The sequence below is a fragment of the Canis lupus genome, chromosome 10 (assembly GCF_011100685.1).
Source record: "Canis lupus familiaris isolate Mischka breed German Shepherd chromosome 10, alternate assembly UU_Cfam_GSD_1.0, whole genome shotgun sequence".
Classification (NCBI taxonomy): domain Eukaryota; kingdom Metazoa; phylum Chordata; class Mammalia; order Carnivora; family Canidae; genus Canis; species Canis lupus.
This window is the reverse complement of record NC_049231.1, coordinates 32,116,039-32,131,594: the sequence shown is the minus strand read 5'-3', so window position 1 is coordinate 32,131,594 and position 15,556 is coordinate 32,116,039. Positions and strand designations below refer to the sequence as shown.

At 40.9% G+C, this 15,556-nt stretch overlaps 1 pseudogene; it reads right to left on the bottom strand.

Annotated features, from left to right (window-relative positions):
- Positions 1–15,153: 15,153 nt before the first annotated feature.
- Positions 15,154–15,354, bottom strand: LOC119873807 (annotated as a pseudogene).
- Positions 15,355–15,556: the final 202 nt, after the last annotated feature.

Here is a 15,556-nt window from a genome sequence, read left to right as displayed (position 1 = left end):
AGGTTCCCCGCCCGGCCCGGCCCGGCCCGGCCCGGCCCGGCCCAGCCCGCCGTCTCCTCAGGGCCGCACCCTCCGAGGCACGTTTCCGGCTCCGCAGCCACTCGGGGCGCCTGCCGCTCCGCCCCCCGCGCGTGCGCCCCTCCCGCCCGGGCCCGCGAGCCGCGCCTGCGTTCCGGCGCCCCTCCCCCCGCCGAGCCCCGTCCGCGCCTGCGCACGGCGGGCCCCGGGCCCCAGGGTGCGGGGCCGCGGAAGGCGCCGCCGGGAGCTCCGCGGCCCAGGCCGGCGGGGTTGCGTCGAACGCCGAGCTATCGACCCGCAGTTGCTAGGCAACCAGGCTGCAGTGCCGGTTGCGAGGGAGTTCTGCGTCCCCTCCGTCCCCACACTCGGGGTTTCAGTCTCCTTAGCATTCTCCGACTAGGGAAGCGGATCCACGCAAGCCCCACAGATTTGGGCCAAGTAAGGGACTTAGCCCAAAAGATGTGGGCGCTATTGCCCAGGAGGAATTGAGAGTCTATCTTGAGTAGTTTTCACCTTATCTTACACCCGCAGGTTGTGCAGTTTCCCTGCTTCAAGTCATAAACGGTGGTGTGGGATTTGGTTCCCCTCATCTCTTTGTCCTTCTTCTCTTCTGTGCAACTGAGATGGGACAATTTTTCTCGAAAGTCATGTTTGTGAGGACTAGACATTAAAACTACAATGAACGGGGGCACCTGGGTGGCACCTAATTCTGTATCTCCAGGCTCTCGGTCCACCTACTGAACTGCCTCTGCAGGAACACGGCCCATTGGACGTCTCCAGTGTCCCTGGAGATCCGCAGCCCAACCGGCCCCATCTCTGTTTCGTTTTTAAAACTTCTGATCAGCTCACTCCCTCCCTGCTTGAAAACCTTTCCTTTCCCGGGACTTCACATCCCACTTCAAGTACCACCCAGAGTTCACACCATGCTGTGGGCTGGGTGATCAGGTCCTTGGACCTCATCTGTCCCTCTCTTTGTCCTTGGCCTCAGCCACTCTGGCATCATGATGCACGAAAGCCACTGGGTGGGACGCCTGGGTGGCTCAGCGGTTGAGCGTCTGTCTGCCTTCTGTTCAGGTGGTGACCCGGGAGTCCTGGGATCCAGTCCCGCATCGGGCTCCCCTCGGGGAGCCTGCTTCTCCCTCTGCCTGTGTCTCTGCCTCTCTCTCTCTCTCTGTCTCTCAAGAATAAATAAATAAAATACTTAAAAAAAAAAATCTGCAACAAACGGCCTGGTACCCTCCATACACCAGCAGAACAGTAGAGACCCAGGAATTCCTCCTTACATTCGCAAATCTACTGAATCGCAGCTCAAACATATAAATACAAAATAAGAATAAGACATAGGTCTTGACCTTGGACAGCTTGTAGTCTAGTGAAGACTGGATTGGGTTTTGAAAATTCAATCCCAGGTGAAGGGGCAAAGGCACACACAGTGTTTTATTTATTTATTTTAAAGATTTTACTTATTTATTCATGACGGAGAGAGACAGAGGCAGAGACACAAGCAGGCTCCATGCAGGGAGCCCGACATGGGACTAGATCCCAGGACTCCAGGATCACTCCCTGGGCGGAAGGCAGTGCTAAACCACTGGGCCACTGGGGCAGCCCACACACAGTGTTTTAAACAAGAGGCAGGAGTGTCAACTCACATCATGTTTCCCTTCCCTTCTCATGAAAGGAAAGCACATTTCATTTGTGAGAACTAATCACTGAACATTGACAGGTCACATTGGTTTAGACCTAAAACTAATAGTTCCAGAAGAAAATATAGTAGAAAATCTTTGTAACTTTGCTAGGATGCAAAAATCCAGAACCACTAAAAAAAAAAACTAGCAAATTGAACTTAATCAGAATTAAAACTTTTTGTCTTGAAAAACCATTATTGACAAAATAAAAATCAAGCCAGAAATGAGTATAAAATATTTGCAAAACAAATATCTGACAAAGGACTTTTTTTTTTTTTTTAGATTTTACTTATTTATTCATGAGAGACACAGATACAGAGAGAGGCAGAGACACAGGCAGAGGGAGAAGCAGGCTCCATGCAGGCAGCCCGATGTGTGGGACTCGATCCTGGGTCTCCAGGGTCAGAACCCCGGCCGAAGGCAAGCACTAAACCGCTGAGTTACCCAGGCATCCCCAACAAAGGACTTTTATCTGAAATATATAAAGTACCCTTTAAATTCAATAATAAGGCAAACAAGCCAAATTTTTTAAATGGGCAAAATGTTTGAATTTTACCAAAGAAGATATAGAGATGGCAGTTAAGCACACAAAAAGATGAGCAGCATAACTAGTTATGAGGGACATGCAAATCAAAACACAATAAAGTGACGACATTTCACACCTACTAGAGTGTGCAAAATTTAAAGGACTCTAACAAGTGTTGGGGCAGATGCCAAACAACTGGAACCCTCACACTTTGCTGGTGGGAATGCAAAATACTACAGCCATTTTAGAAAACAACTTAGCAATTTCTTATACCATACAATTCAGTAATTACATTCATAGGTATTTATTCAAGAGAAAAGAAAAAAATATATATATAAAGACTTGTACACAAATGCTCATGGAAACCTTATTTGTAATAATCCCAAACTGTACATAGCTCAAATGTCTGTCAACTGGTGAATGAATAAACAAATTGGAGTATATCTACATAGTGGAATTCTACTCGGCAATAAAAAGGAACAAACTACACATATATGGATGAATCTCATGTTTCATAGACAAAAGACTACATATTATGTGTGTCCACTTACATAAAATTCTAGAAAAGGAAAAACTATACTAATATAAAGCAGATAAGTGATGGTCAGGGGTTGGGGATGAGTGGGAGGGATGAGATTGCCTACAAAGGGGCATGAGGAAACTTTTAGGGGGTGATGAAAATTATCTTGATTGTGGCAGTGGTTATACAACTGTACACTTTTGTCAAAATTTATCAAACAGTACACTTGAAATTGGTTAGTTTTATTGTATGTAAAAATACCTCAAAAAGTCAATTTAGGGATTCCTGGGTGGCGCAGCGGTTTAGCGCCTGCCTTTGGCCCAGGGCGCGATCCTGGAGACCCGGGATTGAATCCCACATCAGGCTCCTGGTGCATGAAGCCTGCTTCTCCCTCTGCCTGTGTCTCTGCCTCTCTCTCTCTCTCTCTCTCTGTGACTATCATAAATAAATTTAAAAAAATTAAAAAAAAAAGGTTTTAAAAAGTCAATTTAACGTAGGTCCACGGTATACTCTCATCATTTTTAACCTTTATTATAATTAATTGTTTAATTTTCTGTCTTTCCAAGTAGATTTTATTTTTTTATTTTTTTAAAAGATTTTATTGGGGATCCCTGGGTGGCTCAGTGGTTAAGTGCCTGCCTTTGGCCCAGGGCATGATTGTGGAGTCCCGGAATCAGGTCCCATGTCAGGCTCCCTGCATGGAGCCTGCTTCTCTCCCTCTGCCTGTGTCTCTGCCTCTCTCTCTTTCTCTGTGTCTCTCATGGATAAATAAATCTTTAAAAAAATAAAAATAAAAAAATAAAAAATTTTATTTATTTATTCATGAGAGACACAGAGACACAGACAAAGGAGAAGCAGGATCCATGCAGGGAGCCTGACGTGGGACTTGATCCCGGGACTCCAGGATCACGCCCTGGGCTTAAGGCGGTGCTAAACCGCTGAGCCACCCCTGCTGCCCTCAAAGTACATTTTAAGTTTTAAGATTCATATGCACATCTGAAGTTTTGGTAACAAGATTTAATGCTATATGAGATAGCACAATACCTGACATATACTAGGTGCTCAATAAATATTTAATAAATGAAAATCAAACTGGTATAATACTAAATTTTGCTTATTATATATCACTTCACTTGGAGACATACAGCAAAATGAAGGCCCAAAGGTTGCCTAAGGAGCTGATTTAGGGTGACTTGCCACTTTAAGGAGACACTGAGGGGTCAGTAAAACAATAAAAACAGTGGGAGAGTTGCTGACCACTCATACGGAAATGAAGGTGTAGCTGTTCTTTTACGACTCAAATGTTCAAATGACTGTGAAACACAGATGTTGGTTTGCGACCAAAAAGTAAACCTTAGAGATAAGCATATATAAGACAATCAAGTAACAGCCATTTATATTTTTGCTGGATGGAAAATTATCTCCTAGCACTAAAGATATGGCAGAATGGGTAAATTTGGGCCTCTTTTCGGCTGCTCAGATAGCTTTTTTTTTTTTTCATTTGACTCTAATTAGGGTATAAAATCCTGTTTTTGATCTCTCGTGTTAGGAAGAGTCTGGAAATAGAACTTCATGTGGGTAAACCTGTTCTTTGGCATTCTTGAGATTCTCCCCATAAGCTGGAAACAGTTACAATTTATTGTATCAGATTCTTTTTTTTTTTTTAAGATTTTACTCATTCATTCATGAGAGACACAGAGAGAGAGAGAGGCAGAGACACAGAGGGAGAAGCAGGCTCCCTGTGGGGAGCCCGATGCAGGACTCGATCCCAGGACCTGGGATCACGCCCTGAGCTGAAGGCAGGCGCTCAACCACTGAGCCACCCAGGGGCCCCTATTGTATCAGATTCTAACTGGCTCATTTATTTATATGATATTTGAAGACAGGCATAGGAAAGCTAGAATTCATTCAAGAAATATTTATTGCGTACCTGCTATGCCAGGTATTCCTCTAGGAGAGATAGTAGTTTATATACCTGGAGATACAGCAGTTTATTAAATGGGCAAAACAATGCCAGTCCCTATGGAGCTTCCTATGGAGTTTACATAATAGTGGAGGAATACAGATAATAAACAAGTAACCAATTAAAATATATAATATTCCAGATGGCAATAAATAGCATGTAAAAGTATGGCAGGGAAGAAAGCGCTTAGAGATAGGAGATACAATCTAAAATATCTAAAATTGGATAGACAAAGAAATCATCCCTGAAAAGGTGAAATTTAAACCAAGGAGGTGAGAGAGTGATTCATATTCACATCTGAAGAAGAGAGTTTCAGTCAGAGGTAAGCGAAAGTGCAAAAGTCCTGAGGCAAGAGAATGTCTGGCAGTTTTGAGGAATTGCAAGGAGACCAATGACAGTAGAATTATACACTCCGCCATGGCAGCCATTAGCCACATGTGGTTATTGTACCTACTTCAAATTTTAGGGCAAGAGAATTAAATAGAGTGACTGTGTTAATGGCTCCAGTTTGGCGCTCCTCCCTGTCACCATGCCCTTCGCAAGGTGACTTAATAGCTCATCCCAGTATCACCTAGAGCCCTTTTTTTCTGCCCCTTGATTCTGAATTGGCCATACCAGACATTCACTAGAACTCAGCCTAAATCATTGCCCTTCAGGCTTGAGAACTAGATAAATACTTCTTGCCTTGAGCCACTGAGTCTTGGGGTAGTGTACCTGGTGGCCACTCTGAAGGAGGCTGCCTTCCTTGGCTGCCTTCCTTTCCTTGGATACCGCGGATTTTCTGCTCAGAGCTTTGGTAACTGTTACATGGGTATGAAAGATTAAGCACTAGCATTTGCAACATTCCCGTGGGTTAATGTCCAAGAACAGGCATACCTTGTTTTATCGCACTTTGCTAATATCACGTTTTTTACACATTGAAGATTTGTAGCAACCCAAACTGTGTCAGTCAATGGTGCCATTTTTCTTTTTTTTTTTTCGGATAAAAGATGATTTTTATTCTGAAAAATACACTATATATATATATATACACACACACACACATATAAATACATATATATATGCACATGTGTATATGTCAAGAAATAGAATATTACAGCCTCCCAGATGCTTTCTGCGCTCCTTTCACACTCACTAAGTCTGTCTTCATTTCTAATTTAAAGATAATATTAAATATGTATCAGTAAATTGCAATATATGATATAAAACATACATGGCACTTAAAATAGTCATTATAAAGCATACACTTGTGTAAACAATACCTAACAAAGAATAGAACACTTCATGTAATTTATAAATGTTTAGGATGCCCCTTCTCAAATACATCTCCCACTCCATTCAACCTAAAGTAACTCCTTTCCTGACTTTTAGAATAATCTTTACCTTGCTCTGATTGATATCTTTACCATCTCCTTTTGCACCCCTACACACTAGTTTTGCCTGTTCTTAAACTTTTTAATATGCAATTATACTGTATATTCACTTCTTTTGACTTGCTAATTTTGTTCACAATAATGAAATACACTTATCTTGATGCTAGTAGCTGTAAATTTCTTCAATTTTTCATTGCTGTACAAATTCCATTCTATTGAACATTCCAGCATATATTCCCCAGTACTAATAATGAGGAGCATTTGTGTTATTTCCAGTTTGGGAGTATTTTGAATAATGATGTTATGAACAGCAAAAACAAAACAAAAAAACCCCATCATATTAGAGGAACTCAAAGATACTTGAAACTTTAATTCTCAATATTTCTAATGTTTTAAATGACTGCTTTACTATTTTTTAAATTTTCCCTTATGTTGATAACCAAAAGTAAGAGAGTTCTTAACTTTTGACAAAAATGTTGAATGCTCACAGAACAATGATGATTTTTCCTATTTATTATTAAAACTGCTTTGTATTATTCCAGCTTGCGTGGCCCTCAACCACCATGCAAAGTAAGGACTGCCAGTACTAGTAAAAATCCTTCTACCTTTTCTTCTCTTTTGGCATCCTCAACATTCTGTACTACTGCATAATATTTAGAATCATTCGTCAAATATCACATAAAATGTTTGAATTTTATTTGTGATTACATTTCATCTTTAAAATAATTCAGAGATAACTGACATTTTTACAACATTATGTTTCCCAGGAAGCATAGTTTATTTATTTATTGAAGTTATCATTAGTTTTTTTTTCATTAAAAAATTTTTTTATTGGAATTCAATTTGCCAACATATAGCATAACACCCAGTGCTCATCCCATCAAGTGCCCCCCACAGTGCCCGTCACCCAGTCAACCCAACCCCTCGCCCACCTCCCTTCCTACTACCCCTTGTTCATTTCCCAGTTAGGAGTCTCTCATGTTCTGTCACCCTCATGGATATTTCCCACTCATTTTCTCTCCTTTCCCCTTTATTCCATTTCACTATTTTTTATGTTCCCCAAATGAATGAGACCATACTATGTCTGTCCTTCTCTGATTGACTTACTTCACTCAGCATAATACCCTCCAGGTCCATCCACGTTGAAGCAAAAGGTGAGCATTTGTCATTTCTAATGGCTGAGTAATATTCCATTGTATACATAGACCACGGCTTCTTTATCCAGTCATCTTTCGGTGGACACCGAGGCTCCTTCCACAGTTTGGCTATTGTGGACATTGTTGCTAGAAACATCGGGGTGCAGGTGTCCCGGCATTTCACTGCATCTGTATCTTTGGGGTAAATCCCCAGCAGTGCAATTGCTGGGTCGTAGGGCAGATCTATTTTTAACTCTCTGAGGAACCTCCACACAGTTTTCCAGAGTGGCTGTACCAGTTCACATTCCCACCAACAGTGCAACAGGGTTCCCCTTTCTCCACATCATTAGTTTTTTGTATGAGTTTCCTATGGCTGAAGTGACAAAGCACTACAAACTGTTGTTTAAAGAATAGGGATTTATTGTCTCACAGTTCTGGAGACTAGAAGTCCAAGATCAAGGTATCAGCAAAGTTGACTCCTTCTGAGGGCTGTGAGGGAGAATCTTTTCCTTGCTTCTCTTCCACTTTCTAGTATTGCCTTGGCTTGTAGAAGCACAACATCAATCTTCACATGACATTCCCTCTGTGTGCACACCTGCCCTTATACAAAGATTCCCCCCCTTTTTAAAAATAAGGACACCAGTTATATTGGATTAGGGGTCCACTCTACTTTAGTATTATTTAGTTCCAAAGCCACTTCCACATTTTTAGGTATTTGTTACAGCAGCACCCTACTTCTTGGTATCAAAATCTATATTAGTTTGCTTGGAATGCTGTAAATAAATACCACAGACTCAGTAGCTTAAAGTATAGAAATATATTGTCTCATAGTTCTGGAAGCTGGAAGTCTGAAAGAAGGTGTTGGCTGGGTTGGTTTCTTCTGAGTGCCTAAGAGAATAATTTGTTCTAGACCTCTCTCCTTGGCTTGTCTTCTTTCTGTGTTCTTCATATGATCTTTCCTCCATGCCTGTCTTTTTTTTTTTTCTTCAAATTTACCCTTTTTAGAAGGACATCAGTCATATTGAAAAGAGTCCACCGTGGGCAGCCCAGGTGGCTCAGCAGTTTAGCATCACCTTTGGCCCAGGGCGTGATCCTTGGAAACCTGGGATCAAGTCCCATGTCAGGCTCTCTGCATGGAGCCTACCTCTCCCTCTGCCTGGGTCTCCGCCTTTCTCTCTCTTTCTCTCTCTCTCTTTTTCATGAATAAATATACAAAATCTTCAAAAAAAATGAAAAGAGTCCACCCTAAAGACCTCATCTTAGCTAATTACAACTGTAATGACCTAATTTCCAAATAAGTTCACATTCTGATGTACTGGGGGTTAAGATTTCAGCATATGAATTGGGGGTTAGAGGCACAATTCAACTTCTAACAGTATCTCTGAATGAAGTTTTTTTTTTTTCATTTTTTTATTGGACTTCAATTTGCCAACATATAGCATAACACCCAGTATTCATCCCATCAAGTGCCCCCCCTCAGTGCCCATCACCCAGTCACCCCCACCCCCCACCCATCTCCCTTTCCACCACCCCTTGTTCGTTTCCCAGAGTTAGGAGTCTCTCCTGTTCTGTCTCCCTCTCTGATATTTCCCACTCATTTTCTCTCCTTTCCCCTTTATTCCCTTTCATTATTTTTTATATTCCCCAAATGAATGAGACTATATAATGTTTGTCTTTCTCTGATTGACTTACTTCACTCAGCATAATACCCTCCAGTTCCATCCACATTGAAGCAAATGGTGGGTGTTCATCGTTTCTAATGGCTGAGTAATATTCCATTGTATACATAGACCACAGCTTCTTTATCCATTCATCTTTCGATGGACACCGAGGCTCCTTCCACAGTTTGGCTATTGTGGACATTGTTGCTAGAAACATCGGGGTGCAGGTGTCCTGGCATTTCACTGCATCTGTATCTTTGGGGTAAATCCCCAGCAGTGCAATTGCTGGGTCGTAGGGCAGATCTATTTTTAACTCTTTGAGGAACCTCCACACAGTTTTCCAGAGTGGCTGCAAATGGTGCCATTTTTCTGACAGCATTTGTTCACTTTATGTCTCTGTGTCACATTTGGTAATAATTCCAATATTTCAAAAGTTTTCATTATTGGGACACCTGGGTGGTTCAGTCAGGTTGAGCATCTGACTCTTGATTTCCACTCTGGTCCTGATCTCAGGGTCGTAAGATCGACCCCTGTGTCATGCTCTGTGCTGGGCGTGGAGCCTGCTTAAGATTCTCCCCCTCGCCCTATCCCCCACCCCGTGCCCAGCTCATTTTCTCTCAAAAAAATAATTAAAAAAAGCTGAGGGACACCTGGGTGGCTCAGTTGGTTAAGTGTTTGCTTTAAGCTCAGGTCATGATCCTAGTGTCCTGGGATCGAGCCCCATATTAGGCTCCCTGCTCAGTGGGCAATCTGCTTCTCTCTACCCCTCTGCCCCTCTCCCTACTTATGCTCTCTCTCTCTCAAATAAATAAATAAAATCTTTAAAATTTATCTAAGTTTTCATTATTATTATATTTGTTATAGTGATCTGTAATCTATTTTCTTCTCTTTTTTAACTAGGATATATGCCCAGCATGGAACCCAACATGGGACTTGAACTCTTAACTCTGAGATCAAGACCTGGACTGAGATCAACAGTCAGATGCTTAACCGACTGAGCCACTGGAGCACCCTGATCAGTAATCTTTGATGTTACTATTGTAATTTTTGAGGGTGCCACAAACCTCACCCATATAAGATGGTAAATTTAATAAATGTGTGTATTCTGATTGCCCCACCAACTGGTTGTCCCTCCTTCTCTCTCCTTCTCCTTGGGCCTCCCTATTTTCTGAGACACAACAGTATTGAAATTAGGCCAATTAATAACCTCTAAGTGTTCAAGTGAAAGGATGAGTTACACATCCCTCACTTTAAATCAAAAGCTAGAAGTGATTAAGCTTAGTGAGGAAGGCGTGTCAAAAGCTGAGACTGGCTGAAAGTGAGGCCCCTTGAGCCAAACAGTTAGCCAGGTTGTAAATGCAAAGGAAGACTTTTTGAAGGAAAGTAAAAGTGCTCCTCTAGTGAACACACAAATGATAAGAAAACAGAACAACCTTATTGCTGATATAGGTAAAGTTTGAGTGTCTGGATTGAAGATCAAACCAGCCACAGTTTTCCCTTAACCCAAAGCCTAACCCAGAGCAAGGTCCTAACTCTCTTCAATTCTGTGAAGGCTGGGAGAGGGGAGGAAGCTGCACAAAAGTCTAAAGCTAGCAGTAGTTAGTTCATGAGGTTTAAGTAAAGAAGCTGTCTCCATAACATAAATGTGCAAGGTGAAGCAGCAAGTGCAGATGTAGAAGCTGCAGCAAGTGATCAGAATATTGAGCTAAGATCATTACTGAAGGTCATTAACAACAGATTTCAATGCATATAAAACATGGGCAGCCCGAGTGGCTCAGCGGTTTATCGCCGCCTTCAGTCCAGGGCCTGATCCTGGAGACCTCGGATCAAGTCCCACGTCAGGCTCCCTGCATGGAGCCTGCTTCTCCCTCTGCCTGTGTCTCTGTGTCTCTGTCTCTCTCTCTCTCTTTCTGTGTATCTCTCATGAATAAATAAAATAAAATAAACAGCCTTATTTAGCAAGAAGATGCCACCTAGGACTTTCACAGCTAGAGAGGAGAAGTCAATGCATGGCTTCAAAGCTTCAAAGGACAGGTTGACCCTCTTGTCAGGAGCTAATGCAGCTGGTGACTCTAGGTTGAAGCCAATGCTCCTCTGCCATTCCAGAAATCCTGGGGCCCTGAAGAATTATGCTAAATCTCTCTGCCTGTGCTCTAGAAAGGGAGCAACAAAAGCCGATGACAGCACATCTGTTTACAACAAAGCCCGATGACAGCACATTTGTTTACAACATGATTTACTGAATATATTAAGCCCACTGTTGAGAACTACTGCTCAGGAAAAAAGACTCCTTTCAAAATATTACTGCTCATGGACAATGTACCTGGTCACCCAAGAGCTCTGATGGAGATGGACAACCAGATTAATGATGTTTTCGTGACTGCTAACACAATATCCATTCTACAGCCCACGAATCGAGGAGTAATTTCAACTTTCAATTCTTATTATTTAAGAAATACATTTCAGGGAGCCTGGGGGGCTCAGTCAGTTAAACATCTGACTCTTGATCTCAGCCCAGGTCTTGGTCTCAAGATCGAGAGTTCAAGCCCCTCCCAGTGTGAAGCCTACTTAAAATTTAAACAAACAAACACATCACTCATTCCTCTGATGGTTCTGGACAAAGTAAATTGAAACCTTCTGAAAAGGATTCACCATTCTAGATGCCATTAAGAACGTTCATAATTGTTTGGGAGAAGTCCAAATATCAATATGAACAGGAGCTGGGAAGAAGTCGATCCCAACCCTCATGGGTGACTTTGCCAGGTTCAAGGCTTGAATGGGGGAAGTCACTGCAGATGTGGCGGAAAGAGCAAGAGAACTAGAATTAGAAGTGCAGCCTGAAGATGGACTGAATTGCTGCAATCTGATGATAAGACTTGAATAGATGAAGAGTTATTTCTTAGGGATGAGCAAAGAAAGGGGTTTATTGAGATGAATCTACTCCTGAAGATGCTGTGAAGATTGTTGAAATGAACACAAAGGATTTAGAATATTCCATAAACTGAGTTGATAAAGCAGCAGCAGGGTTTGAGAGGACTTCAATTTTGAAAGAAACTCTACAATCCTATCAAACAGCATCACATGCTATAGATAAATCATTCGGGAAGAGTCAGTCAATGTGGCAAATTTCATTGTTGTCTTATTTTAAGAAATTGCCACAGCTACCCCAACCTTCAGCAATCATCACCTGATCAGTCAGCAGCCATCAACATGGAAGCAAGACCCTCTACCGGCAAAAAATTATAACTCACTGAAAGCTCAGTGATGGTTAGCATTTTTTAGCAATAAAATATTTTTTAAAGATTTTATTTATTTATTTATTTGAGAGAGAGAATGCAAGCAGGGGGAGGGGCAGAGGGAGAGAGAAAGAATCTCAAGCAGAATTCACACTCTAAGTGTGGGGCCTGATGTGGTCTCAGTCTCACAACCCTGAGACCATGAACCTGAGCTGAAATCAAGAGTCGGACACTCAACTGACTGAGCCACCTAGGTGCCCCAACAATACTATATTTTTTATTTATTTTTATTTTTAAAAAGGTTTTATTTATTTATTTGAGAGAGAGAGCATGAGCAGGGAGAGGAGGAGTGGGACAGAGACAAACAAACTCCTCACTGGGCAGGGAACCTGACTCTGGGCTCCATCCCAGGTCCCTGGGATCATGCCCTGACCTGAAAGCAGATGCTTAACCGACTGAGCCACCCAGGCACCCCAATGATGTATTTTTTAATAAAATATGTACATTGTTTTTTTTTAAGACACAATGCTGTGTATTGCACACTTGAGAGATCGTAATATGGGGTAAAGATAACATTTATATGCACTTGGGGAAAATTCATTTGACTGGCTTTATTGTGATATTCACTTTATTGTCGTGGTCTGGAACTGAACCTGCAATATCTCAGAGGTGTGCCTGTACTTGGTTTCACTTCTCTACGAGGTGCAGAATAGCTTATTTTCTAAACATAGCACATGTAGCACTAGAGCTGACATAATCATGTGTGTTCTGTTAACTCTTGAGACCTCAGAAGCAGAACACATGTGACACCAAATGAATTCAATTTCTTAGACTTGAAGGACTATACTAATTTCAGTGGAGGAGCACCCAGGCTGTAGCTAATTGAAGGAACCCTGACTCTGCTCAGGCTTTGGAGGAAGACCCTTCTGGTTGAGCCTGAGTGGAATAAGAAATTAGGAGGAATGATCTGTGGAGTTTAACTAAAGACATTTTCATGTTGTTACCTTCAAATCTGAACCCATAAGGTAAGATTATTTAAACTTTAGGTTTTAACTCATCCCTAGCAATTTGATAATGGGAGATACATTTTTAAATTTGCAGTATTCACTCTTGATGATTTATTTGATTATATAACCTCCAGGCAGCTATATTGGAAATGGTCTTTGTTAGAGAAAAGAAAAGAATCAGGAATGAGTTTTTAACTCTAGTGCACCAGGTTGTTCTGGAGTTCATTCAACTAATGTACAGTTCTGATCTATTTTAGAGATTTCTAAGGGGCAAAAGCTAGACTGCGATTCTAGGATGATACACAAAGGAGTAGTAGTCGCCTTTGAAGGAGGGTGAAAATGGGGGGGGGGTTGGTAAGAACATTACTAATGGCCTCCAAAAATTCCAAGAGTAATGATAAAATAAATTTTAAGAATAACTGAAAATTTAGCTCTAAAGAAGTTCCATGTGGTTTTTAAGATGGGCTTTACTAAATCTTCCAGGAATAGATAATTTCTACCTTTCACAAATGGTTCCAGAGCCTAGAAATAGATGGACAGCTACTCAGCTTATTTTTAAGAGTTCGAAATAACCCTAATATCAGAAAAGGAGACCACAAGAAAACAAAACTATGAGCCAATACAACTTGGGACTGTAGAAACAAAATTTCTAAATGAAATGTTAATAAATTGAATCCAGCAGTATCCTAAAAGGATCATGACTCCATCAGGTTAAATCCCAGGAATACAAGACAGCTCAACTGCAGCAAATATACTATCATAATTCACTGTACTGCTAAATTAATAAAATATACATGATTATTTTCACAGATGCATTTAATAAAATTTAATAGCCAATAAATACTAATAATATTCATAGCAAACTAAGAGTAGAAGAAAATGTCCTTAATTTGATAAAAAATATCTCCTGCATGGTGGAATATTGGAAGGTTTTCCATTAAAAATGCAAGGATGCTAGCTACTACCACTACTACAATTAGCATTGGGCTGGGCATCTTAAGCAGTGAAATTTAATAAGAAAAATAAGTTAGTTACATTGAAAGGAAGAAACAAAACTATCATTGTTAGCGGATAATATGATTATATTTAAGAAATCCTGGAAAATCATTTTTATAAAAAAGCTATTAGAACTGTCTTGAGTAGGGCATTATTTCACAAGTGCATACATTTATCAACACTCACTGAATTGTATATTTAATATATGTACATTTCACTGTATGTAGATTTTCTCTCAATTAAAAGCCAGTAGAACTAGGGTGCCTGGGTGGCTCAGTCAGTTAAGTGTCTGCCTTTGGCTTGGGTCATGGTCCTGGGGTCCTGGGATAGAGCCCTGCATTGCATCAGGCTCCCTGTTTGGTGGGGAGCCTGCTTTTCCCTCTCCTGCTCCCCTTGCTTGTGTGCACTCTCTCTCTCTGTCAAATAAATAAAATCTTGTAAAAAAAAATAAACCAGTAGAACTAACAAGAGGCCAGTTAAATGACTAAAGAATAACATGCACTAAATCAGTAGCTTCAAAAACTAGAAAAAATTCTATTCACAATAGCATCCAGACCTATGAAATGTCTTGAGCTTAACGTAATAAGAAACACATCAAATCTACACTAAGAAATCTGGAAAATTCATTAAAGGGCAAAAAAAAAAAAAAAAAGAACTGAATGAATGAATTCTATTATGTTCAGATAGGAGAGATTCAGTGTTTCAAAAAGTCAACTCTCTCTCCAAATCTGTCCATATATTTAACACAGTCCCAATTAGAATCCCAATTTTTGTTTTGTTTCTTTACAGAAATGAAAAGTGCATGTTGCCTTCTCTGCTCTTCTCCAGATGTGGACACCTTCGTTCAAGAATTGTTCCTCCAGAGGAATGGTTCAGTCAGCCATCTATTCTCCAAGCCTTGAGTTTGGTGCCTTTCTCTAATTCACACCAACGTGCCAGACACGGACAAGGAAAATGCTTTGCAAAACTTGTGGCAGGAGAAGGGAGCCTTAAAGAAGAGAGAAAAGACAAAAGCCTCAAGGAAAGATGAATGTATTGGACTACAGCAAAAGTTCACATTATTGTCTGACAAAAGGCTGCATAGACAAGGTTAACATGGAAAGAGTGTTTGAGAAGAACGAAAAGCTAGGAATACGTTGTACCTAAATATATGTGGTTCTTTAAGTTTTCAATTAGCAATAATTGTGCCTAAGATGAACCTCATTGGCTAGGATACTGCCGCTGCGCAAAGCGTTTTGGGGTTCTTTAAATCTTGCTGTAAATTATCTTTAAAATAGAATGGAATGGTGCAGGTAAAGGATTCATGGAAGTTTTACAGTGACAATTTGACCTTCAGTTAACTTTCTGTTTTCTGGTCCTCTGAAACCTGATAAAGATAGAATGTCAACTATGCCATTAGGCAACCTTACTTACTTCTATTAAAGCAATTACTTGA